The sequence below is a fragment of the Lissotriton helveticus genome, chromosome 11 (assembly GCF_964261635.1).
Source record: "Lissotriton helveticus chromosome 11, aLisHel1.1, whole genome shotgun sequence".
Classification (NCBI taxonomy): domain Eukaryota; kingdom Metazoa; phylum Chordata; class Amphibia; order Caudata; family Salamandridae; genus Lissotriton; species Lissotriton helveticus.
Window position 1 is genome coordinate 465,058,059 of NC_136072.1, and position 27,368 is coordinate 465,085,426.

Below are 27,368 nucleotides of genomic sequence, written 5' to 3' on the forward strand. Positions count from 1 at the left end.
TCAGCTTAGAAAATTACCCTTAATATCTTAAGCAGAACATCAATACCACTTCCCCAGTGACATCTTGTAGCTGTTTTTACTACCTCGAACAACTTCAGTGGCGAGGGAACCCCAATTAGAAGCAACGAATCTGAGGGCGGATTGCGCAATAACATATCCTATACGAGATAGACTTTTTAACCTGACTAAAAGAGTAACCACATTTTATACGGCTTTATGTAAGACACAGTCTGGATTGTTTTAAAACTAGTTAATTTCTTATAATAGTCAACCATTTTAAAACTGGTCACACTTTTGTAACAGTGGATTGTGGTTTTTAAAGATTATTTAATGTATGCAACGGTTTTAATTAATCATGCATAATAATAAATTACTTACTTACTTACTAGTGTAGCAGCAAAATATGCCACAGGACGTCGCATTAAGCCATGAGTTTGAGTCAAAACTGAAAGTGCATCACAAAACAGTGCAAATTCTTTTGAATAATCAGGCATTCCTAATGCTGGAGCTGAACACAAACAGTTTCGTAATTTTAGGAAAGCAGTCATGCTCTCTTCATCCCATTCTACTGGGTCTCTTGCTCTTTTCCTTGTCATTTGTATCAACGGCTTAGGTAGGACTGCAAATCCCACAATCCACTGTCTGCAATTACCTACAACTCCGAGAAACATTCTTATTTCTTTTTTGTGTTTGAGGCAGATTAATGTTTCTAATTATTTTGATTCTTTCTGATGTTACTCTTCTGACACCTCTCTCTATCTGGTGCCTAGATATTTCACCGATGTGGTGCAAAATTGTAACTTTTCAGGTGACACTTTATGTCCTCCTTCAGCCAAATGATTCAGTAATGCAATGGTGTCGACAACGCAGTCATCTCGAGTTTTAGACGCGACCAATATGTAGTCTATATACTGCACCAGAACAGACTGTCCGGGCAGCACCAAAGATTCAAGAAATGTTTTCAGAATCTAATTAAAAATCGATGGACGTTTAGTGTACCCTTGAGGAACACGATTTCAGACATAGGCATGCTCGTTAAACTTAAACAAGAATAAAAATATACTGTATGGATGCAATGGGATGGAGAAAAGGGCATGGCATAAATCAATTACAGTGAACCATCCAGCTCGCCATGGTATCTGATACAGAATCACTGCAGGACTTGGCAAAACGGGACAACAATTGTATTTATTTTGCGAAGGTCTTGCACGACCCTATATTTTCCGCTCGGTTTCTTTATGCCAATTATAGGTGAATTACAGGGACTGCTCATAATTTCTTTTGGAATGCCTTGCTCAACCAAATGCTCTATTTCTGCAGCAACACCTGCTTTTATTTCTGGGCTCATTTTGTACTGTCGAGTATTTGGATACACTGCACCTTCTTTCACTGTCACTTTAATCGGGTCTACATTTGCCATTAATCCTACTTCCTTTTGGGTATAATCCCACACCTCAGGATTTATGGTATTGTGCAGCTCTTCTGGTAAATCTTCTATAGTGATCTTTTAAATTTCGGCTTCCTGCTTTGCTAACATTAATTTATAGACTCCATCCTCACCTGGAGTCTGAATTTCAACACCACTTGGGGTGCAAAAGATTGTGCAATTCATTTTGCACAGCAAGTCCCTACCTAACAGGTTTACTGGACTGGAGTCACATACGACAAACGTATGTATTTCTTTAAAATTGCTGATCCTACTTCCATGGGTTCTGTGACAGGGGTCCTAATTTGTTGATTAGAAACGCCCACTACTTGGATCGCTTCTCCCGAGAAGGGTAGGTTTGGATGTCTGCTGTTCTCACAGAAGAACGGGTAGCACCAGTATCCAACAAAAAGGTAACATAATTTCCCTCAATGTATGGACCTGACTGATGTACCGGCAAAGATGTGCCAAGTACACATCCCTCCCCCCTCTCAGGCACCGCCAGAAACTATCTTCCTCGAAAAATGTGTCATGTAAAATAAATTTTCCCTACCAATTTGTGGTATCCACACTGTATTTAGCTTGGCTCCCAGAATCTGGCATAGGGGCAAGTGGTATCTGGTTTTGTATTACCTGTAGTTGTTGCTTCCTTGACACCCCATTCTGTGTCTGTGGATTAAAATTTTCATTTTGGACATTATTACTTTGTACAGCCTTACACTCGTTCTTCCAATGCCCCAATTGTCCGCCCCCGTGATATGGAAACATTTTCTTTGCCCCTTCTCTGTTTATTCTTCCCTTGGTCTGCCCCCATTTCCTTCTCCTTTGCCTTTTCCTTTCCCTCGAATATTTTTCAACTGGCTCAATTGGAGTTCCTGTTGCTCTGCTAATTTTACCTGTGTCCACATTACTTTTTCTTCTAAATTCTTTTGTCTATTATCAATTTCATCTCCACAATATTTTGCATATTTGAGACTTTCATCGACAGGTTTTGCCTTCAAGCATATTTTATGATCTTTAATCATTTGTGAAATTTCTGGTCTCAAACCTCACACAAAACGATAAATAAAATGCGTTGTGTCTTTGGTATCAATGTTTTCTAACCCACTGTACTGTTTGAATACCTGTAGAAGGCGTTCATAATATGCATGCACTGATTCATCCTTGTTTTGGGTAGTTCTGTCTATTCTTGTCCAATCTGTTTCCTTTGAGGGTACCTTTTCCTTTAAATAAGTTATCACTTAATGGTACTTTTTCATAACGTCATCTGACGGGGCTCCTGTCTTTGGGTCTCTAGGGTATTCATCATTGGGCCAATCTACTGTAATTTCACATTCTGTCCACAAATCTGCAGGAACAACAATGTCGAATAAACCATCTAAATCTTTTAACAATACCTTTGAAACCTTTACAAATCTTTCGACTTGCCTATACCATTCTACAGGTTTCTCTCGAAGTTTTGGGAAATCATTTGTGAATGACAAAATATCCTGTCGGGCCCATGGGACATGTGCATAACCTCCTCCTGGCACTTCTCTCATTGGGCACAACCTTTCCACTTTCTCTGGTTCTTTCATTAAGTATTCAGATGTAGTACGATTTGCCTGAGCTTCCTCATTTTCCTTTGTCCATCTAGATTTCCCTCTGTCTAAATCGCCCCATTTTTGTAACAATGACAATAATTCTTTTATTTGCAACTTTCTTCCTGACACATTCATGTATTCTAAATCTTTGTCAGAAAATTCAGCTCGGTAAGGTTTCAGTAATACTTAAGATTTACCTATGTCAATTCCCATATCAGATGCCAAATTCATTAATTTCTCATGAAACATTTTTGTATTTCGAGTGATACTTCTACATATGAATAACAATTCTTCTTCACTGAATGTATTTAACCTTTCCAAACCCACATTTCCAGCAATAATTTCTTCCAATTCGACTCTTAATTTAAAAATGTCTAATACTTTTGGCTGTGATTTCGGCTTTTCTACTTCTTGGGACCACCTTTCTATTTCTTCTGGGGTCACTACTGTGACACTTCTCGTTCCTGTGGAGGTTTCCATCTGTACTTCTCTAGAGCCTCCAGCAGTGCTTTTCCTGATCGAGCCACCCACAGGCTCCCTAATAGGTAAATCCATCAGGGAAATTACTGACTCCCACTCACTTGCCTGGTCATCAATTATTGAGTTTTCTTTTCTTGGTTGCACTACAGGTGTAGTCAAAACAGGAGTTTTAGGACAGGATTCTTTATCTCCGTACAAGGGAACAACAGGACCTATAGTTACCGGTATCGTTAAGGCTTCAGGGCTCATATTCAATTGTGTAGTTTTCTGTATTAATTCACTTCTCTGTTTATTTATTGCTTCTTTCTTTTTCTTGTAGTACCCTTTCTAAAGTGGTCTCATGTATAACCTGAGGAATCAAAGGTGGCTTTCAGAATGGAGCACTATGGTCGATTCTATTTGTTTCTTCAAGATAAGGTGGCAGATTTTTCATTAATAAATCCTCTTTTCATTTTCTCTGTACTTTTACTTCCTGAGGGATCTTCCAAGGTTAATACAGGATACAATTCCACCACTAACATGGACTGTCCATTTGTTTATCTCTTGTCTCTTTAGGAAATCTGGGATAGAATTTACTCAAATTTTTGTCACTTCTGGGCCCATCTTGATCAAAAGCCTGTTTCCTATTCCTCTAATGCTTCATACTGCGTTAATTTAGGTCTGGGATCTAACTCATTCATGCGTTTTCTCAAATTGTTCAAAATTCTACCATTAAAGGTACCATTTTCTGGAAATGCCAATATACCGACTTCCTTAGTGTACTCTATTCCATTTTCTAACCACACACAAGTGTGGTAGCCCCTTTCTACCATCATGTATGATGCGGGCGTATTTGGTGGTGGAATGATAATCCCTTCTCTTGTCTTAATGGTTTTATCCTTTTTAAAATAATTCTTTATTCTCTTGAAAAATGATTTTTTTCTCTTTTCTCCGTCATTGATATAAGGTCTTTCTCTAATCTGTTGTTCTTTAGCAAAAACCAAATATTTTCTATCAGGGTGATTTCCTATAAATGCTGGATCTAGATGCCACATATAACTTGTGCCGCTAAATTTAATGTGCAGTTATACTCAATTGTTTACTTAAAGGCTTTTCCAATACCAGTGTGTCTCTTATTTTCTATCAACAGTTAGATTTCAAATAAAATTCAACCAATAGTTGCGCGCGTTTTTCCTGTGAGATGCGTTCTCACGCTCCTGTACTCACCCCTCCTTTACTAATTTTACCTCAGCTACACACCCGCTGTCTCAACCAATACCAGCGCAGCTCCCTGTGACGTCAGCACAGCACCGCGACTGACTCCCTCTTTTGCAAGGCAATACGTAACTTAATTCTTTTCACTTTTGAATGTAAAATTCATTATTATAGAACATTCGCCACTGTGCTTGATTGACTAAATTCAAAATAAAAGACAATTTTCTTTTACTGCGAGTAAATCCCTTCTGTTTACCCTTCACTCACTACGAGTAAATCTCTTCCACTTACGCTTCACACAAGCATTAAAGAACCTGTTACACCTTAAGGCTTACCCTTTCTAGGTGATATAAGGCCAAAGTTTCACCAGCGAACTCCTTTGTTATCACTTATTCACACATTTATACAGAAATCCCTAATTAGTGCTTCAAGTTCTACCTAACTTTATGCACTTATTCATCAAGCAAGTGACCTCACTGCAGTGTGGCTTCCATTTACCACCCGCTATTCCATATCCCTGGGGCTTCCAGACAAGACTTAACAATACGAAAGGGCTTTGGTTAATACATAAAATCAATACGAAATCAATAATCAATACACAATTAACTACCTATCTTAACTAAACCCTAACCACTACTCTGCAACCAAAGTAATACTGATGGCGCGCGGAGTTACCTGCTCAATTACCATACTCACCTGAGCCCATAAACATACACACTTTGAACAGGTAATCCCGCCTTTACCTTTGCCTATCAGGAGTTTGTTTCACTTTAGAACCTAACACCTGTACACAATGACTTACCAATCCTTGTCACCTGTGTTTAAGTCCTAAGGGATCGAAAAGGGAGTTAGCATATTAGGTAGATAATAACATTTACCTTCATAAAATAACCACAGACTCTGAAGTTTTAAACACTTTGTCTATGTAAATTCTTATTTGCAAGAGTCCATAAAAGTTCAGTTAAAGATTTTTTTCAAGCAAGAATATAATAATCAAGGGGCGTGGCTTGGCGTTCGTCAAAATGGTCAAACACTAGTGTAGCTCTGCCGGCCACCTAAAACTATCCTACAAAATCCTGTCCAAAACCCGTTCATCCCGGGTGCACAAGCGGCGGATCGGCAGCGGGTGACAACGGGCTCCCGATTGAAGTCCCTATTGTCGCCGTGCAGTCCTGGACAGCGAGGTTATCGTGCTGGCTATCGCGGACCGCATGGTAATGGCGGCCGAGGGCATCGCTTACTAATGGCGGAGCAGACTGCTGGATTGTGCGCCCTGAGACTGGTTTTGCGGAAGCGGAGACCCTAGATGCCTGGTGACACTCCGGAGGCGCTGATCAGTGGTGCGGGAGCGGCTGCGGATGTGAGGCGGCCTTCCACGGCGGACATTGGGGCACCTGGTGGAGCTTGCGGCGGAGGCTGCGGGTGTGCGTCTCCCGCGAATGGCTGGCTTTGGGTCCTGCGACGGGCTGCGGCCGCATTCTGTGGTGCGGGTGCGGGCTGGTGGCCAATTACCTGTGGTGCCGTGCCTCCGGCACATTACTTTTGGCGGAAGAGGGATGGCGGAAAGGGTCGCAGCTGGGAACGACGTGGGCCCCTGAGGACAATGAGTGGCCCCAACTTCTGCAATGTGACTGGAACCGGCCCCGGCGTCCATCACCTGTGAGTACAGTGGCAGGAGTTAGCGGTGCAGATGGACTTACCTGGATATCTGGCGGGCAGTCCTAGGGCTCCAGGCCTAAGTCCTAAGTGGGCCGAGCCGGGACTTGGGGTGGCTAGAGACACAGACATACGGAGAGTGGTGGAGAGCCTCTGTAGCCCCCTGAGTAAGCGATGTGACCCCTGGACTTTCCGTTATGGGTCATACGGAGGGGAGACTCCGGGACAGTGCTGTGTATAGTCTCTGTTGGTCAGAAGGAGTGCTGCACCATTAACAGTGGGAGCTGGCATTCGCGTCTCGGCTTGTTGTGACTGTTTCTAACGGGCGACATCATGGGCAAGCCTGATAAAAACCAATCGAGGCTCATGTTTGATCAGCGCAAAGGTGGAAAATCCTCCCAACAGGCAGCCTCAGATACAGAGCTAGACTCATCAACGTCGGCGCCGACGGCCATGGACAAATCACTAGCCGCCATCCATGCTAGCCTGCAGGTTATTGATGGGAAAATCGAAGCTTTAAACGGGAGGATGGACCACTTTTCCTCTAAGCTAGATAAACAGGCTGTGCGGCTGGGGGAAGCTGAGCAGCGCATCTCCGATGTGGAAGATGGCCTGCAGCAAGTGGCCACAAAACAAACGGACATGGCGAAGCTGCTGGCAGTAATTCAGGCCAAAAATTATGTCATTGAGGCCCAATAACGTGCGCATATTGGGCCTACCGGAAACCACCAACCTTGGACGTCTCGAGGATTTTGTTGAGACCCTCTTGCGCGATGTCTGCGGTGCAGAGTCCCTGTCGCCCATGTTTGCGGTGGAGCGAGCGCATCGGTCTTTGGCGGTGCGTCCCCCCGCCAGGGGCCCCGGCAAGGCAGATAATTGCCAGATTGTTAAATTACAGAGATCGCGATACAATATTGAAAATCACGTGTGTTGGAAATGGGATCCCCGGCTGGCCAGGGCTTTCGCCAAAGTCAGTCAGAGACCACCACTCCCAAGTCAGGGCAAGGGAGTTACACACCAAGATAACCCCTACTCACCCTCTAGGTAACGTGGCGCGAGCAGCAAGGCTAAACTTGGAGGCGATGTAGGCTAAGTATTTGCGCACGCACCCCAGCAACAACAACCAAAGGCCCACCACAAAGGAAACTCCACACAAGGTTATATAAAAATAGCCTTTGTATTACACCAAAACACATTAGATAAAACACACACTTTACAATGTGCCAGGGGCACGGGCAGAATTTACAGGGGATATGTACAAGACAGGGCCACCTGGACCACTGTCAGGAATCAGAAGTAGCACTTTCAGAAATAGCACTTAGTACATAGAATATAGCACAAAATAGCACACAATATAACAATAGAGCGCACAACCAGTAATTACTGGTAACCAGGACCTCACTAGCACCACCTGTACTAGGGAGAAAACAACCACCTATGTATTACAATACCTGTAGGGGTGTAAGAGGAAAACACATGATGCAATGCATAACATTCATTCAGAGGTGTAAAGGCACATGACGCATAAACAATACATTCAGAGGTGCATCACAAGAGAACACATGATGAATAAACTACCCATTCAGAGGTGTATAGAAAGTACAATTGCGCCAAACTCACGTAAGTCACCACCTGTGACTGTCCCTGTGTCCCAAGTGTCAGGGTCCTAAACGTGGCAGTTGCCCACAAAGTGCTGGGCAACTGGTGCAATTGAGGGGGCCACGTGGGGAGCCTTGTGGGCTCAAGCACACTGGTGGGCCAAAGGAAATGCCACCTGGAGCCTCCTCTGGGCTCTAAACACATATGGCACCCAAAGAGCCTCTCTGGACTCAAAACACATGGACTGCCCCTGAGCCTCACTGGGCTCTGAACAAAGAACTGGCCCTCCTGAGCCTCTCAGGGCTCGGGATCAACAAAATGGGCCACGTGGTGCCTCTCAGGGCTCCCAACACTAAGCAAGGCCCCAAGAGCCTCGGGGTTGGAGCCTCGCAGGTTCCGAATACAAAATGGCCCCCAACGTTGGAGTCTCCCCTCCTGGGGACTCGAGGTGCAATTGGGGCACCTAGAACAATGCTGGAGCGGCCCTCTGATCAGGCGGGGCCGCTCGACAGTCAGGTTGCACAAAGCTAGCACAGCCCTGGGGGGCGGGACCGCGCTCCACCCTTCCGCTCCCTCAGCCGGTTTTCCACTTACCGGCTCTCGGTGGGAAGGTGCTGCAGCTCCTCTTGTGTGCCTGCGATGGTGGGGCGGCTCCTCTCTCCCCTGCACGCCGGGCCCCTCTGCAGGCGGGCCCTTCCTCAACCGGTCCCGCTTCTGGGGGCCGGGGGCGGCAGGCGGGGGAACCAGCACGCTCTCTCTCTGCTCCGGGCTTCCTCTTCTCCTCGCGCTGGAAATGCGGAGGCGGGACTTCCGGTTGCTTCCCCCCGGGGCCGCGCACGGATTGGCCGGTCGGCCCTTCACTTCCGGGTCACCGCGGGCAGCGCGGCGGCCCGATTTAGGCAGGCAGGCGGCTTCCCAGATGATCCGAGGAGTGGGCTCCCTCGTAGATCGATAACCACGCAAATATGCGGCGTGGGCAGCCGCTAGAGCAGGCAAAATGCAGGGTGGGCACCTGCCTTACAAAAGCGCTCCCAAGCGCCTCGTGGTCTATATAAAGCGCTCTCAAGCGCTAGGGGGCACAAACCACAGCGCTCCCAGCGCTAGGACGAAACAAAGCGCTTCCAAGCGCTAGGAGGAAAAGCCAAGCGCTCCTAGCGCTATAAATCAGGAAAAGACCCAGCAAAGTCCTTGTAGGCAGGCAAAGGGGCAAAGCTGGGCCCAGAGCCAGCACACTGGGTCTCCAGGCAGGGAGACACCCCAAGTGGCGGTCCTCTGGCCCAGCAGCAACAGCCCCCTCAGGATCCTGGAAGAGAACAACTTCAGTGGGGACACAGCCCCATTTTTATACAGTGCATTCCTTTGTCTGAGGGTGCAGAGTGGGGGCGGAACCAGTCGCAGCTGGTTCTTGAGTACTCTGTTTACCTCAACCACCCTCTCTATTCACTGGCAGGGCTTGGGTCATTAGACACACCACAGGGGGGCGGAGCCAGCATTGTGTGGGGAAAACCCAGCCCATCCAGGACACAGGTACACTCCTCCCACACATCACTCATGCTAATCTCCCACTCACCACCGGGCAGACCCATCCAGACTTCCTGGAGCCTGGCATGCCAGCCAGCTCCAGCCAATCACACACCAGCACCCTCACAGCACACGTACAGCCATGTCTAGAAATGGCGCTTCGCTACTAGACACATACATGCTGCATACACCATCTCGCAGCATTCACTCTCACGAGTTCACACATACCAGACTCAAGCCTGTACACCCCACGCATCAGGAACTACCAGGGACACATACATTCCCCATGCATTCCTATGGGCGGGCAGGCCTAGCTCAGCACATGCACTCAGAGTGCGCACGCACTTTCCACTGGGACACAGTGAAAGTGCGCAGAATCCAAAAATCACCATCTCCAGGTCACCATTTCAAGCAAAAAGTCTAGGGGTGAACCTGCCCTAAGGGCCAAAGTCCAACATAACCCCCTTCCAGCCAAAACGCAGGGGAGACCAATCACCACCGTGATGGACTTCCCTGCTTGGGGCGATAGAACACGGACGCAGGCCCGCAACTGCAGGGACACCCTCCTGTTCTATGCCACGGTGAACCCATGGGATTCCTTCTCAACACACTGTCTGGACCAACTGGGCTACCCCACTGGTACTCCCAAGTTGTCCGCGGCCAGGACCAGGCCCTGGGCCACCCAGGTGCCACTGGTCCATGCCAATTCGCAGAGCGGGGGGTAGTAACCCCTGGCACATAGGAGCCATTTTCCACTCTTCCTGTCCGCAAGACAGGACTAGACTGCCACTGGTTCTCCAGACTAAGGCCTACAACCTCAGGCGGACCAGGAGTCTCAGGGAAGGCTCTCCTCCCCTTACCTCTTCTTCTAGGGTTCCTCCTCCCTCTGCGAGGGGTACCCCTAGAACGCCATTCCAACCCAGGACTTATCCACTCAGGTTGCACCGGGGTCAGAGGTGGGCTCTCCCACCCTCTGCACCCCCTTCCAGAGGTCTGCCCTCTCCCACCTGGAGAAGTTCCTCTGGAAGAAGAACCGGTCAGGACACTGGTTACAGTCGTCCTACCCTTCAGGTCAGGCTGATCCTGAACCTGGCCTTCCAACCTCTGGTCTAAAACCTTCGGTGGAACAATTGCCTGGCACTCCAGGACTTCTGGGGATTCACACGCAATCCCCCTGAGGCTAACAAATGTCACATCTGTTGCGTGACTGTCTGTCTGGCGCAGATCTCCCGCCCTCTGTCCACCTGACAGTGCGTGACGATCCCCCAGACCAGAAGTGTTGTTACCATGGTCACTACACGGGAACCTAGCCCAACTGGGTAGTCCCTGACCCACTGGTCCTTCCACTGGGGAACTCCCCCAATCACTCCTCACTCTGGACTCCTGTACCCTCCCTACCGGAGCGGTACTGCCAGACTCTAGAACCATAGGAGCTCTGGTTACAGACGCTCCAGGTCCTCTACTCACTAGGAGATCTTCCTCAAGTGGACTAACAGGACAGCCTAGGTCCCCAACCTGGTGTTCCCTCAAGGAACCATCCAAGTCCTGAGGCAGGGCTTCGGGCGTCTGGGGAACCTCGGTCTCCCCCTCACTCCTGCTCCACTGAGCCAGGCAGTGAGTCCCTACACCCCCCTCGCTATCCTGGGACCTAGCTGGGCTACACTGAGCCTCCTCCACCACGCTGGGCTGGAGGATACCTGAACCACTACTTTTGGAGTCACTCACTAGGGACTCTAGAGAACCTCTGGCCTTCTCCCAGCGGTCTGCTTCCCTTGCCAGTAACTCTGGATCAGTAAATCCAAATTGCAACAGGTGTTGGCGCAACTCTGGCGAACAACCACTGAGCACCTGCTCTTGGACAATAAGATCAAACAAGACTTCAAAATCAGAGTCAGTGTGAACCTCTACCCAAGCCCACAGTGCTCCACAACAGTCATCCTCAAAGTCTACCCAAGACTGGTGAGACGGTTTCCTAAGGTTCCTAAACCTCAACCTATTCTCCTCCTCTGGGGAAACAGGAACCATACTCTGGGAACTGGGAATTTCTACACTGTGATTTAAATAGCTGCCACCACTGGACCCAACCCTCCCTGGGGGATCCAGACACTCAACACTGCGCGCAGGGGATAGTCTACCCTCCAGAGCTACTTTGCCTCTGGTGGCGGCCCTCTCAGCCTCCTCTATCCTGTCCTGCGCTAAGACCCTCTCGGTCTCCAGCTGTTGCTTCTTAACCTCCAGCTGTTGCCTTCTAATGCCCAGCTGTGCCATAGCCTGGGCATGCTCCAACCTGAGCCTCTCTAAAGCCAGCTGGTGCTCCCTTTCTCTCCTCCTATCTTCCAGCTCCTCTGGGGACAGGGAAAGGGATGAGGCGCTGCCTCCTAAACTGGACCCAGCAAGGGACTCCCTATCTATGGGGTCCTCACTATCTGCTGGCGTCCCTGTGCTATCATCTTCCTCCTCCTCAGACTCTTCAGGGCTCCCCTCTGACCCACCACCCTCATGGTGTGAGACCCGGTCCCTCTCCGCACTGTGCTCACGCTCCCAGTCATCCTTCTGCCATTGGATCAGGTTACCCCTAAGTTGGGACTGGGTGTCTGACTCATTCACTGCAATGTCTCTCTCTTCGCAAAACTCTCTCAGTTCATGCAAAAACAGACCCCAGACATTAAAAGCAGACTCCATCTTGGCAAGATGCTCACAGACACGTGCAACACAGGGGACTGAACAATCTGAAGTAAGAGGACACAATTCCAAAACTTCAACAATCTCCTTATCAAAGAGAACTCATACTCATGCGTCCAGGAAAACACACCATTCATCCACACACACCCTCCCCTCGGATCGGTAAGGCAGTTTCTACCACCCCTGACTTCTCAACCTGACCAAAAGCGACACAGGTACCAAACTCTGGAAGCAGGGCGGGGGACAAATGTACTGAACACAATCAAATGACACTCTTCAGGAGAAGAAACAATGGAATTTCAAAAACAATACAATCCCCTAAAATGTGGTCATCTAAAATGCAGAGTTTTGTGGTATGGCCAGCTGCTACTAAGGTACAAGGCAAACACAAATCCTTATCCCACCGCTTGCCGCCAATGTTGGAAATGGGATCCCCGGCTGGCCAGGGCTTTCGCCAAAGTCAGTCAGAGACCACCACACCCAAGTCAGGGCAAGGGAGTTACACACCAAGATAACCCCTACTCACCCTCTAGGTAACGTGGCGCGAGCAGCAAGGCTAAACTTGGAGGCGATGTAGGCTAAGTATTTGCGCACGCACCCCAGCAACAACAACCAAAGGCCCACCACAAAGGAAACTCCACACAAGGTTATATAAAAATAGCCTTTGTATTACACCAAAACACATTAGATAAAACACACACTTTACAATGTGCCAGGGGCACGGGCAGAATTTACAGGGGATATGTACAAGACAGGGCCACCTGGACCACTGTCAGGAATCAGAAGTAGCACTTTCAGAAATAGCACTTAGTACATAGAATATAGCACAAAATAGCACACAATATAACAATAGAGCGCACAACCAGTAATTACTGGTAACCAGGACCTCACTAGCACCACCTGTACTAGGGAGAAAACAACCACCTATGTATTACAATACCTGTAGGGGTGTAAGAGGAAAACACATGATGCAATGCATAACATTCATTCAGAGGTGTAAAGGCACATGACGCATAAACAATACATTCAGAGGTGCATCACAAGAGAACACATGATGAATAAACTACCCATTCAGAGGTGTATAGAAAGTACAATTGCGCCAAACTCACGTAAGTCACCACCTGTGACTGTCCCTGTGTCCCAAGTGTCAGGGTCCTAAACGTGGCAGTTGCCCACAAAGTGCTGGGCAACTGGTGCAATTGAGGGGGCCACGTGGGGAGCCTTGTGGGCTCAAGCACACTGGTGGGCCAAAGGAAATGCCACCTGGAGCCTCCTCTGGGCTCTAAACACATATGGCACCCAAAGAGCCTCTCTGGACTCAAAACACATGGACTGCCCCTGAGCCTCACTGGGCTCTGAACAAAGAACTGGCCCTCCTGAGCCTCTCAGGGCTCGGGATCAACAAAATGGGCCACGTGGTGCCTCTCAGGGCTCCCAACACTAAGCAAGGCCCCAAGAGCCTCGGGGTTGGAGCCTCGCAGGTTCCGAATACAAAATGGCCCCCAACGTTGGAGTCTCCCCTCTTGGGGACTCGAGGTGCAATTGGGGCACCTAGAACAATGCTGGAGCGGCCCTCTGATCAGGCGGGGCCGCTCGACAGTCAGGTTGCACAAAGCTAGCACAGCCCTGGGGGGCGGGACCGCGCTCCACCCTTCCGCTCCCTCAGCCGGTTTTCCACTTACCGGCTCTCGGTGGGAAGGTGCTGCAGCTCCTCTTGTGTGCCTGCGATGGTGGGGCGGCTCCTCTCTCCCCTGCACGCCGGGCCCCTCTGCAGGCGGGCCCTTCCTCAACCGGTCCCGCTTCTGGGGGCCGGGGGCGGCAGGCGGGGGAACCAGCACGCTCTCTCTCTGCTCCGGGCTTCCTCTTCTCCTCGCGCTGGAAATGCGGAGGCGGGACTTCCGGTTGCTTCCCCCCGGGGCCGCGCACGGATTGGCCGGTCGGCCCTTCACTTCCGGGTCACCGCGGGCAGCGCGGCGGCCCGATTTAGGCAGGCAGGCGGCTTCCCAGATGATCCGAGGAGTGGGCTCCCTCGTAGATCGATAACCACGCAAATATGCGGCGTGGGCAGCCGCTAGAGCAGGCAAAATGCAGGGTGGGCACCTGCCTTACAAAAGCGCTCCCAAGCGCCTCGTGGTCTATATAAAGCGCTCTCAAGCGCTAGGGGGCACAAACCACAGCGCTCCCAGCGCTAGGACGAAACAAAGCGCTTCCAAGCGCTAGGAGGAAAAGCCAAGCGCTCCTAGCGCTATAAATCAGGAAAAGACCCAGCAAAGTCCTTGTAGGCAGGCAAAGGGGCAAAGCTGGGCCCAGAGCCAGCACACTGGGTCTCCAGGCAGGGAGACACCCCAAGTGGCGGTCCTCTGGCCCAGCAGCAACAGCCCCCTCAGGATCCTGGAAGAGAACAATTTCAGTGGGGACACAGCCCCATTTTTATACAGTGCATTCCTTTGTCTGAGGGTGCAGAGTGGGGGCGGAACCAGTCGCAGCTGGTTCTTGAGTACTCTGTTTACCTCAACCACCCTCTCTATTCACTGGCAGGGCTTGGGTCATTAGACACACCACAGGGGGGCGGAGCCAGCATTGTGTGGGGAAAACCCAGCCCATCCAGGACACAGGTACACTCCTCCCACACATCACTCATGCTAATCTCCCACTCACCACCGGGCAGACCCATCCAGACTTCCTGGAGCCTGGCATGCCAGCCAGCTCCAGCCAATCACACACCAGCACCCTCACAGCACACGTACAGCCATGTCAAGAAATGGCGCTTCGCTACTAGACACATACATGCTGCATACACCATCTCGCAGCATTCACTCTCACGAGTTCACACATACCAGACTCAAGCCTGTACACCCCACGCATCAGGAACTACCAGGGACACATACATTCCCCATGCATTCCTATGGGCGGGCAGGCCTAGCTCAGCACATGCACTCAGAGTGCGCACGCACTTTCCACTGGGACACAGTGAAAGTGCGCAGAATCCAAAAATCACCATCTCCAGGTCACCATTTCAAGCAAAAAGTCTAGGGGTGAACCTGCCCTAAGGGCCAAAGTCCAACAACGTGTCAAAAGGGCAACCTTAAGCACCAGGGGAACACGCTCACCTTCTTCCCTGATTTTACCGCCACAGTCCAGGCAGCATGTAAGGAGTTCCAGGGTGTGAAGAAGCTGCTGATGCAAGAACAAATTAAATATCCCATGCTTTACCCGGTGCGGCTGCACATCGGTGAGGCAGCTGACTCCAAGATCTTTACAAGTCCTAAACTAGCGATGGAATACGCCAAATCACTGCGTCGTCGGAACAGCTCTCCAGCTCACACAGCTGGGATCAATGACTGAGACCTCGTGTGTACCAGGACCTTTATGTTTGTCTATATTACCTGTGATTCCTGTTCAGGAAACCCCCTTGGTTGCCTACAATCCAAGACAGACGAGGCACAAGACGATGTACACAGTGAGCGGGTACCAGATGCTTGGATGAGTTATGCCATGGAGCAGTGGGCTGAGGAGGTGGGGTTGTTTGACTTCTTGTTCAGGGGTGCACATGGCGATGTAAATGCAAAACTGCCGCTGAGTGCTGCTATGCTTTGGGACACGGCAGGTACTTTATAGCTCGATTACGCCACGCTTTGATAACATTTATATAGTTCGCTTTGAATACTGGCTAGCCGACCCTTGCAGAGCTGATAATGTAAAGTGATACCTGGGTGGCAACTGGGTGGTGGGACATGATGTATATTAGGTTGCCCCTCTCCCTTTTGTGTTGGGGGGAGGACTTGCCGCTACGATCCCCCATGGGTATCACCCAACTGATGTTTTATTCATTCCTGTTCATGATGGGGTGGGAGTTGTGTGTGGGGCATGTCTTTGGCTTGTTGTGGCAGCTGAAGTGGGCGGGGGGAGGGAGGGTTTGTTTTTGGTTTATCAGCCAGAAGTACTTGTGTTGCGCATGGTTCAAAGTGTGTGTTCGAGGCATAAATACACCCCACTGCATGATAGTAGCGCACCGCATAAGTGGAGGTAACTACGTTCGCAACTGACAGGGGATAAGATCGTTTGCATAACATGGAATGTGCGGGGGCTGAACACGCCCCGGAAGACTAGACAGGTCCTGGCTCAGCTAGATAGGCATAACGTGAAAATAGCCCTTCTACAGGAAACTCACTTGAGCAAAACTACTGAAGCCAACATAGCGAGCATGTTAGAAAGGCGATTCCAGGGGAGACAGAAGATGTCTGACTGCCGCCCCGAAACCCACCTCTCCGTATGGAATTGGCCGAGCGCCGTCGAGAGGCCTCCTTGGCGAGGCTCCTCTCCTACTATCGTAACAGTCAGGCAATCACACCACCACAGAGAGACACCACACAAGAGTAGATTTAAGAGTCTTTATATAAGGAATAAAGGCAAGGTTCTGCAGCAATATGTACAGGGGGATCGGGAGATCCCAACAAAGTCTCAATGTCCGGGGAAGGGGGTAGCGGGACAGTCTTGGTACCAGCTGGTACTAGGAAACCCTGCGCACAGCTCTCAATCCTCGAGCTGGGGGGTGCCAGGAGCCGCGACAGCGTCAGCAGGGCTCCGAAGGTGGTTCAGCTTGGTCGAGCCGCGACAGCGTCAGCAGGGCTCAGCGGATGGTTCAGCTTGGTAGAGCCGCAACAGGGGCAGCAGGGCTCGGCGGATGGTTCAGCTTGGTAGAGCCGCGACAGCGTCAGCAGGGCTCGGCGGATGGTTCAGCTTGGTAGAGCCGCGACAGCGTCAGCTGGGCTCGGCGGATGGTTCAGCTTGGTAGAGCCGCGACAGCGTCAGCAGAGGTTCCAGGGTCCAGGCTCACGAGTTCTTATCAGGATCAGCCGCGACGAGGTCAGCAGGGCTTCGACTCCCAGATACAACTGATTTCCTGATCCAGGGCTGGCCCAGATATAGGTCTGGAGTCCCTTGATGTCCGGACCCTCGCGCCTGGGGGTCGGAGGGACCGGGATGAAGGTGTCCAGACACCCAGCAGGGGGGTGGAGCCAGCGCCCAGGGAGGCCGGAGGGCGATTGATACCAGGCGTCGGGGGACGGCTGGAGGGCCATCGAAACTCCTTTCCTCCGGGATCCGTCAAGTGGCCACTTTACCACCTGGGATGATCTTGGTGCCACGATGTCGGGGCTTCGCTGGGGCCGCGGCCGGGGTCGGGCCGAGGCCACGTGCTCGGGACGTGGTGGCCCAAGATGGTGTCGGGCCTGATAGGGTGGCCCGGGGTGGTGACCGGACCTGCAGAGTTGGGGCAAGCCGGGTTCGCCGGGTTTCCAGAGGGGGAGAGCCGGGGTTTGCCAGGGGCGGCTCTCGTCGAGAGTTCGTTGAGGGTGGTGTCCAGAGGGGCGACAGCGGGTCGATGGAGGGCCGATGTCGTCCAGGGTCCGCCATGCGGGAGGGGTAGGACCACGCCACAAGGCCGGGTCCAACACACATCCCCTCCAGCTGAAGGCGGGGAGAGTCACCCATCTTCTTGGGGATTCTCCTCGTCGAGGCGGAAGAAGCGGGACAGGCCATCAGCGTTGGCGTGGTCGTTGCCAGGGCGATGTTCCACAGTGAAGTCCATCCCCTGCAGGGAGATGGACCATCGCAGCAGCTTCGGGTTCACGCCACGCATCTGCATCAGCCACCGCAGGGGCCGGTGGTCGGTCTGGACTCGGAAGTGGGTGCCGAAGAGGTAGGGCCGGAGTTTCTTTAGGGCCCAAACGACGGCGAAGGCTTCCCTTTCTATGGTGCTCCATCGTTGTTCTCGAGCCAGCAGCCGCCGGCTGATGAAGGCCACAGGTTGGTCAACCCCCTCGGGGTTGACTTGCGACAGGACCGCCCCGATGCCGTGCTCTGAGACGTCGGTTTGGACCACAAACTCTCGGCTGTAGTCGGGGGCCTGGAGCACAGGGGCGGTGCACATGGCAGTCTTTAGAGCCTCGAAGGCGGCTTGGCACTCGGGGGTCCAGTGCACCTTCTGTGGTAGTCTTTTGGAGGTCAATTCAGTGAGGGGCCCCACAATGCTCCCGTAGTCCTTTATGAAGCGCTGATAATATCCAGTGAGCCCCAGGAAGGCTCGGACTGCTGTCTGGGTGACCGGGGGCTCCCAGGCCATGATGGTGTTGATTTTGGGTTGGAGGGGAGCCACCTGGCCGCTCCCCACTTGGTGCCCCAGATAGGTCACGGACCCTTGGCCTATCTGGCACTTGCTTGCTTTCACTGTTAGTCCGGCCCGCCGGAGGGCCGTCAGGACCTCCCAGAGGTGTCTCAAGTGTTCATTCCAGTGGAGGCTGTACACCGCAATATCGTCCAGGTATGCGGCACTGAACTCTTCTAGCCCCGCCAGCACTCTGTTCACTAGTCTCTGGAAGGTAGCGGGGGCGTTTTTCATGCCGAAGGGCATCATCTTGAATTGGAAGTGGCCATCGGGGGTCGAGAAGGCGGATCGTTCTTGGGCCCCGGGGGTGAGGCCGATCTGCCAATATCCGGCCGTGAGGTTGAAGGTGCTGAGGTATCTGGCGGCCCCCAGGCGATCGATCAGTTCATCCGCCCGGGGGATGGGGTGGGCGTCGGTCCTGGTAACGGCATTCAGTCCCCGGTAGTCGACACAAAACCGGAGCTCTGGAGGGGCGCCGGGGGCGGCGGCTTTAGGGACCAGGACAACTGGACTGGCCCAGGGGCTGTCTGAGGGTTCGACCACTCCCAGGGCTTGCATCTTGGCAACCTCGGACTGGATGCAGGCTCGGACTCGGTCGGGAACTCGGTAGGCCCGGTGCCGCACGGGCGGGCTGTCCCCGGTGTCGACATCGTGGACACACCACTGTGTGACCCCGGGAGTGAGTGAAAACAGGTCCGCAAACTGCCCCAACAGCTCTTGGCAGTCCTGGCGCTGTTCGGGGGTCAGGGCGGAGGAGAGGGGAACTCCCTTGACGGAGCCATCTTTTTCAGAGTACTTCAGGAGATCGGGCAGGGGCTCGGAGTCGTCTTCGGCCCCGTCATCCGTAGCTAGCAGCAGGCTCAGCTCCGTGTGGGCAAAGTGAGGCTTGAGCCGGTTGGCGTGCAGGACCCGGAGGGGGTTCCTGGGGGACTCCATGTCCACCAGATAGGTGACGGGGCTCTTTCGCTCCACCACTTTGAAGGGCCCCATCCATTTGTCCTGGAGGGCACAGGGTTCGATCGGGGACATGACCCAGACTTGTTGGCCCGGCTCAAACTCGATGGACGAGGCGTTCTGGTCATACCAGCGTTTCATCTCCTCCTGACTGGCCTCTAGATTGGCCTCGGCAAGTTCCCGGAACTTCCGAGTCTGGTTCCGGAGAGTCAGGAGGTACCGGTAGACATCTGGTGGGGCATCTCGGACTGTATCCTCCCAGCCTTCTTTGACCAGGCTGAGGGGACCTCGGACAGGGTGTCCATACAATAGTTCAAAGGGGCTGAACCCCAGGGACTTCTGAGGCACCTCCCGATAGGCAAACAGGAGGCATGGTAGTAGGACGTCCCATTTGCGGCATAGGGGTTCTTCTAGGCCCTTGATCATCCCTTTGAGTGTTCTGTTAAACCGCTCCACAAGTCCATTCCCTGGAGGGTGATACGGGGTGGTGAACTTATATGTGACCCCGCATTGTTGCCACAGGGACCGCATATATTTCGATATAAAGTTTGTGCCCCGATCACTCACGACCTCTCGGGGGAATCCCATTCGGGAGAAGATTCCCATTAGTGCTCGGCCCACCACGGGGGCCGTTATGGTCCGGAGGGGGATGGCTTCTGGGTAGCGGGTGGCGTGGTCCACCAGGACGAGGATGAAGCGGTGTCCCTGTGAGGTGCGGGGGTCCAGGGGCCCCACAATATCGACCCCCACTCGCTCGAAGGGGGTTGTCACCACGGGAAAGGGTTGGAGCGGGGCCTTGGCTTTTCCCCCGCTCTTCCCGCTGGCTTGACAGGTCGGACAGGTCCTGCAGTGATTGCTCACATCGCTGCGCATCTTGGGCCAGTAGAAGTGGGTCACCAGGCGGCTGTAAGTTTTGTCCTGCCCCAGGTGCCCGGCGAGGGGCACGTCGTGTGCCAGGTTTAAGAGGAAGTCTCTGAATCGGAGGGGGACCACCAACACTCGGCTGGCCCCCAGTTCCGCAATTTTCTGTTCACTGTATAGGAGGTCGTGGTCCCAGTAGACCCAGTGGGACCCCAACGTGTCCCCGGCAGCTTGAGCTGCAGCTTGCTGCCGGGTCCCCTCGAGGGAGGGGCAGGTCTTCTGTTCCTGCCGGAATTGTTCTCGGGTGGGACCACCTTCCTGGCGCCATTGGCTTAGTTCAGGGATGTCGCCGAGTTCGGCGATGTCTTCGCGGTTGGGCCCTGGTGGTCCGGGCTCAAGGCCGGTTTCTTCGTCGATGCCGGGTGGCGGAGGCGCGGGCCATTCCTGTTCTTCGGTCGGGGCGGCCTCCGCCGGCGCCGGGCCCCGAGCTGCCATGGATCGGGTTGTCACACAAACCCACTCGGGTAGTCCCAGCATCCCCAGATGCTCTCTCCGCTCGACTTGGGCCCAGGGAGAACTCTCAAGATCATTTCCGAGGAGGCAGTCCACGGGGGCGTCGTCCCGGACGGTTACCTTTAGCAGGCCCGACACTCCTCCCCACTCGAAGGGGATGCGGGCCATCTGGCACAGGGTCTCGGAATTGTCGGCGGCCCGCACGGGGCACAGCACATTCGGTAGGATCTGTTCGGGGGTCACCAGGTGGCAGCGGACGGCTGTCACACTGGCTCCAGTGTCATGAAGGGCTTCGGTCCGGCGCCCATTAATGTTGACCCACTGACGGTATTTGTGGGTGTTGCTCGGGAGTGGAGCCCGGGGAATCATGTCTCGCTCGCCCAGACAGACTAGGGCCATGGCGGCTGGCTCCCACTCGGCCTGTTCCTCGTTGTAGACCTCTTCTTCTTCCTCGCCTCCTTCCCCCAGGGCAGCGGCAGCGATCTGGCGGGTGGGAGGTCCGGCAACGCCGGTGCGCTGGTTCATTGGGCACTGGGGGTCACTGGCGAAGTGACCTGGCCGCTGGCATCTGTGGCAGGTAAAGTTCGGACGGGGCCCCGGTCGTGCTGAGGGGGGCCCTCTTCGGGTCAGGGACGGTGAAGTGTTGTTCTGGGGCGACCCCCGGGGTGGACTCCCGGGCGGCGCAGGCGGGAAGTCTCTGTTCCGGTTTTGGCCTCCTCCGCCGCCTCGCTGGCGGGGGTGCCCTTGCGTGTTCCGTCCGGATTCTCCTATCGGGGTCCGGGGACCCGGGTGCTCACCCATCGATCGGCCTCAACGGCGAGTTTCCGTGGCTCGGTCAGCTTGCTGTCGAGTAGATGCTGTCGGTGCTCGACAAAGCAGTTGTTGGAGAGGTGCTCCCAAACAATGAGGTCGAACAGCTGTTCGTAGGTGGTCTCTTTGCTGCCCTTTATCCACCCTTCTAGCGTTCTGCTATAAAAGTTCACGTACTCCACCCATGTAGTACCGGGGATCTTTTTACAGTCTCTGAATCTTTGCCAGTACATCTCAGGGGTGAGTCCATACCGGGTGAGCAGGGCGTCCTTCATGTGATCATAGGAGGACATCACGTCGTCGGCCAGGTCCAGCAGGGTGTCTCTTCCTTCGCTGATGAATCTCCCCCATAGACCGGCACCCCAATCTTTGCGGGGTATGCGGTGCGTGGCCATGGCGACTTCGTAGGCCTTAAATCACTGCTGGATGTCGTCATTTTTGTAGTACTCTTTGACGACATCCTTGGGGATGTGGACCTTCGGGTCGGCAGGATGCGGGGGGTTGCGGAGCACAGCGGCGCCAGCTTCTTCGCTCTTGGCCTTGATCTCCAGCTCTTTGAGGCCACGCTCGTGTTCGAACGTGAGTTTCTTTTCTTCTAGTTTGCTCTGTCTCCGTCTTTCCTCCAGGTCTCCTTGCAGCCGCAGTTGCTCAAGGGCGATTTTCTTTTCCGCTAGCTGGAGTTCTCTGTCCAGCCAGAGTCGGGCGAGCTCCAACTCGTGGAGCCGGCTTCTCTCTCGTTCTCGGGCATCTTCGTGGGAGAGGCCCGGATCTCTGTTGGTGGTTCTTTCCTCTACGGGGGCTGCTGAGGTCCCCTGGTGCACGTCTGGGACCGGTTCACCTCCGGTCGGGGGTGGTGTCTCTCGGGCCTCCACCCATGTTTGCAGCGCTGCTTTAAAATCTTCCTTCGTACTTAGTCCGGTGGTAGCGATACCTAAGTTTTTGCAGAACTGTTTGAGTTCTTTATGTGTGTAATCCTCCAGTAGTTCCTTCTGGAACTCTGCGGTCGTTCCGGCTTCTTTATCGCTCATGGTTGCTGTGGTCTCTGTTAGTAGTGGGTGAGTTGCTCGCTGTACGAAATGCGTCGGCTCGGATCCCGTCGCCTGCCACCAATGTTAGAAAGGCGATTCCAGGGGAGACAGAAGATGTCTGACTGCTGCCCCGAAACCCACCTCTCCGTATGGAATTGGCCGAGCGCCGTCGAGAGGCCTCCTTGGCGAGGCTCCTCTCCTACTATCGTAACAGCCGGGCAATCACACCACCACAGAGAGACACCACACAAGAGTAGATTTAAGAGTCTTATATAAGGAATAAAGGCAAGGTTCTGCAGCAATATGTACAGGGGGATCGGGAGATCCCAACAAAGTCTCAATGTCCGGGGAAGGGGGTAGCGGGACAGTCTTGGTACCAGCTGGTACTAGGAAACCCTGCGCACAGCTCTCAATCCTTGAGCTGGGGGGTGCCAGGAGCCGCGACAGCGTCAGCAGGGCTCCGAAGGTGGTTCAGCTTGGTCGAGCCGCGACAGCGTCAGCAGGGCTCGGCGGATGGTTCAGCTTGGTAGAGCCGCGACAGCGTCAGCAGGGCTCGGCGGATGGTTCAGCTTGGTAGAGCCGCGACAGCGTCAGCAGGGCTCGGCGGATGGTTCAGCTTGGTAGAGCCACGACAGCGTCAGCAGGGCTCGGCGGATGGTTCAGCTTGGTAGAGCTGCGACAGCGTCAGCAGGGCTCAGAGGTTCCAGGGTCCAGGCTCACGAGTTCTTATCAGGATCAGCCGCGACGAGGTCAGCAGGGCTTCGACTCCCAGATACAACTGATTTCCTGATCTAGGGCTGGCCCAGATATAGGTCTGGAGTCCCTTGATGTCCGGACCCTCGCGCCTGGGGGTCAGAGGGACCGGGATGAAAGTGTCCAGACATCCAGCAGGGGGGTGGAGCCAGCGCCCAGGGAGGCCGGAGGGCGATCGATACCAGGCGTCGGGGGACGGCTGGAGGGCCATCGAAACTCCTTTCCTCCGGGATCCGTCAAGTGGCCACTTTACCACCTGGGATGATCTTGGTGCCACGATGTCGGGGCTTCGCTGGGGCCGCGGCCGGGGTCGGGCCGAGGCCACGTGCTCGGGACGTGGTGGCCCAAGATGGAGTCGGGCCTGAGAGGGTGGCCCGGGGTGGTGACCGGACCTGCAGAGTTGGGGCAAGCCGGGTTCGCCGGGTTTCCAGAGGGGGAGAGCCAGGGTTTGCCAGGGGCGGCTCTCGTCGAGAGTTCGTTGAGGGTGGTGTCCGGAGGGGCGACAGCGGGTCGATGGAGGGCCGATGTCGTCCAGGGTCCGCCATGCGGGAGGGGTAGGACCACGCCACAAGGCCGGGTCCAACAGAGCAGATGGGTAGCTTCTAGATTGTCCTCCTCGTACTCTACCTATGCCGGAGGAATCCTTATCCTAGTGAAGAGAGGGGTGGAGTTCACAGCACTGCGCACCAGCACAGATCACGAGGGGTGCTGGGCAATTGTTCAGGGCAAACTAGGTCCAACTCTTGTGACGATAATCAATATATACGGTCCAGTGGTTGATGATGTCTCACCCTTTTTTGCAAATGCTCTCAGTGGTGCGCTCCTTTGCCGGAAGCGGCAATCCTCCTGGGGGGTGACCTTAATACCCACCTCAACCCCCTGGTTGAAAAATCTAATCCAGAAGCCGCGCCCATGGTTAAGGTTGCCAAATGTATTACTGAACTGATGCTGGAGCTGGATTTGGTAGATGTCTGGCGCATACGTAACGAGGTAAGGTTGGAGGGCACACATGTCACACCCGCATTTAACAGCTGGTCACGTCTGGATTATTGGCTGCTTAGCGCTGGGGCTAACATGTGGGTATCGGAGATACACACACTCCCACACACCCTCTCGGATCATAACCTGGTCATCCTGGAGCTCGTTGTCCCTTTGATTACGCACAGGCCTTTCACATGGCGCTTCAGGGCTGAGGCGCTCACGGACCCGACTTACACTGAAGCAATTAGAGCGGTTATATTACAGTATTTTGCGCATAACGTGGGTTCAGTTGTTAGCCAGGCCGTCCTTTGGGAAGCGTTCGAGGTGACCATCAGGGGGGTATGTATTAGCACTTCTGCAGGGATCCTCCGCGATCTTAGAACACAATTGCAAGCGCTAGAACGCAAGCTTGAGATCCTAGAGCATCACTATAACCTCATGCCAACACGGGATACAGTTGCCCAAATACGTGAACACGTTGAAGAATATAACTCCTTGGCAGAAGTTGAAATCAAATATCTCTCCAAACGACATGTGGCCAGGGTCTATGGCGAAGGAGGCAGGCCGGGGAAGGTTCTAGCCAACAGGTTACGCAAAAGGTCCTACAACCCTCCAATAGAACATATTGTAGATGCAGATGGGACATTGCATTACTCTACACAATCCATAGTAGAACAATTTTGCGCGTTCTAATCTACTACGCTACTATGTACACGTCTGGTGGGGGGACGGATGTAGCAGCCGTAGATGCGTATTTGGAAGACACGGCGTGTGCTTGGTTGTCTGATATACATAGGAAGTACCTAGACCTGCCTATAACTGAAGAGGATGTTCAGGAGGCCATTGTCGCAATGCCCAATAATAAGGCGGCGGGCCGGATGGGCTCACGGCAGAATTTTATAAAGCCTTTGCCGATATATTGGTGCCCCACTTGCTGGCCATGTATGCTGAGGCTCACGAGACGGGCGCACTCCCACCATCATTGAGACAGGCCCTCATTATAACCTTGATAAAGAAGGATAAGTCACCCACCAGATGTGAGTCATATCGCCCCCTGTCACTGATTATTTGGATGCAAAGATATTGGCAAAAAGTTTGGCCACCAAATTATTACCATTAATGCCCCTACTTGTCCTCCCGGATCATTCGGGGTTCATCCCGGACCGCTGCACCTCCTTGAACCTGAGGACTATATTCGGCATGTTTCATGTGCTTAATCCAGACCTGGCAGCAGTTGTAGTTCTCCTTGATGCTGCAAAAGCGTTTGGTTCGATTGAACAAGGCTATATGTGGTATATCCTTCGCAGAATGGGGTTTCCTCCAGTCTTTCTCCAGTGGATCCAGATCCTTTATGCTGATGCTTCGGCCAGGGTTAGGGTGGGGGGGACTCACCTCGGAGCCTTTTGCTATAGACCGGGGCACGAGACAGGGGTGCCCTTTATCACCCCTGCTATTCGCTATTGCTTTAGAGCCTCTGGCATGCAGGATACGGCAAGGACACAGGGAAACTGCTTTACATTTTCATAATCGTCCGATAGGAATATCGCTCGACGCGGACGATATGGTCCTCTACATTCGAGAACCGCAGAGATATCTGGCACAAGTCCTGCGTGAGTATATCAGATTCAGTCTTTTCTCAGGGCTCCAGATCAACTGGGATAAATCGGTCATCATACCATTAACGACTATCACTACTCCGCCTCATTTAGAGTACCCACTGATCTGGTCAGTAGAACCCATTAAATACCTGGGGGTGTAGCTCCATCGGAAACCGGAGGTGGTGGTAATAAGGGAAAACTACGGTCATGCATCCACTGTGTTGGTGCAACAGATTGACTGCTGGACTTGCCTGACGCTTTCCCTAGCAGAATTTCTCTAATCAAGATGATTGTCCTCCCAAAGTTCTTGTACTTATTCAGCAATATCCCTATTCCACTAACCAAACATTTTTCTAAACAAATACAGACGCAGCTGCTCCGATTGGTCTGGGGAAACCGGCAGCCGAGGCTGAGCTGGCGTACGCTCGCATTGCCCTTTGAATTGGGAGCATTTGCCGTCCAGATTTCTATGCGTACTATCTGTGTGGGCAAGCGCAATACGCCTATTTCTGGTTTAAACCGCACAACTTCATTCTGCATGTGGCAGTGGAGGAGGGGGACGCCCATCCGATATCCTTGTGTGGCATTATCACCCATACTGCCAGACAGAAGCCCAGACTAGAGATCAACACTCTGGATGCCACTATTGCAGCATGGCAGGAGACAGGGAAACGTACACAGAAACTACCCTTGTATGCGCCTGCGCTGCCCATCACTGGACATGCAGCCCTGTCCGTGGCGCAAGAGCATGGTCCCTTCACAGCTTTGAGAGACGTGGGTATCACGACAATGCAGGATCTGTTATAGATTACGTAGGGCTATGCAAGATCACTACACATCCTTCCCTAATGAACCAACACCACTGCTCGCATTACAATTAGTGATAGAGGCTCCCAACCGTAAAAAGATGATCACCAAATTATACCGGGCGATTCAGGCAGAAACTCCCAGAGGTGTAGACCGCAGTTTAGAGCGCTGGAATTCTATGGTCGCCCCCTCTATTACAGATGAAGTCTGGAGTCACGTTTGTGCACTGACAGGACAACTGACGTCCAACGATAATTTGAGGATAATTCACCTAAAGTTCATACTCCAGGTCTACCATACACCTAAAAAAATGTATAGAATGGGTCTACGTGAATCAGATTGTTGTACGCGTTGTGGGCAGGCCGGTGCAGACTTTTTGCACCTAGCATGGCTGTGTGGTCGGGTGAGTGAATATTGGGAGGGAGTCCTGGCTCTTGTGGCTACTATGACTGGGTTGGAACTTCAGTATACACCGCTGTTGTGCCTTTTAGGGTATGTCCCCCGGATCGGAGCTGTGCTCGAGAGGTTTGTGAGGGTGGCCCTATTGCTGGCAAAAAGGCGGGTGCTTTTCACATGGGACAGTCGCCTGAGTCCCAAGACTGAACTGTGGCTGAAGGACATGGCCTATTGCCGTGCACAACTTGAACTGTATGCCAAAGGACTGCCGGCTTCTTTCCGGCCCAAGGACATATGGGCTCCTTTGAGGGAATACTTTCTGGCGCAACAAGAACTGGGCTCGGACTGAAGCTCTATCAC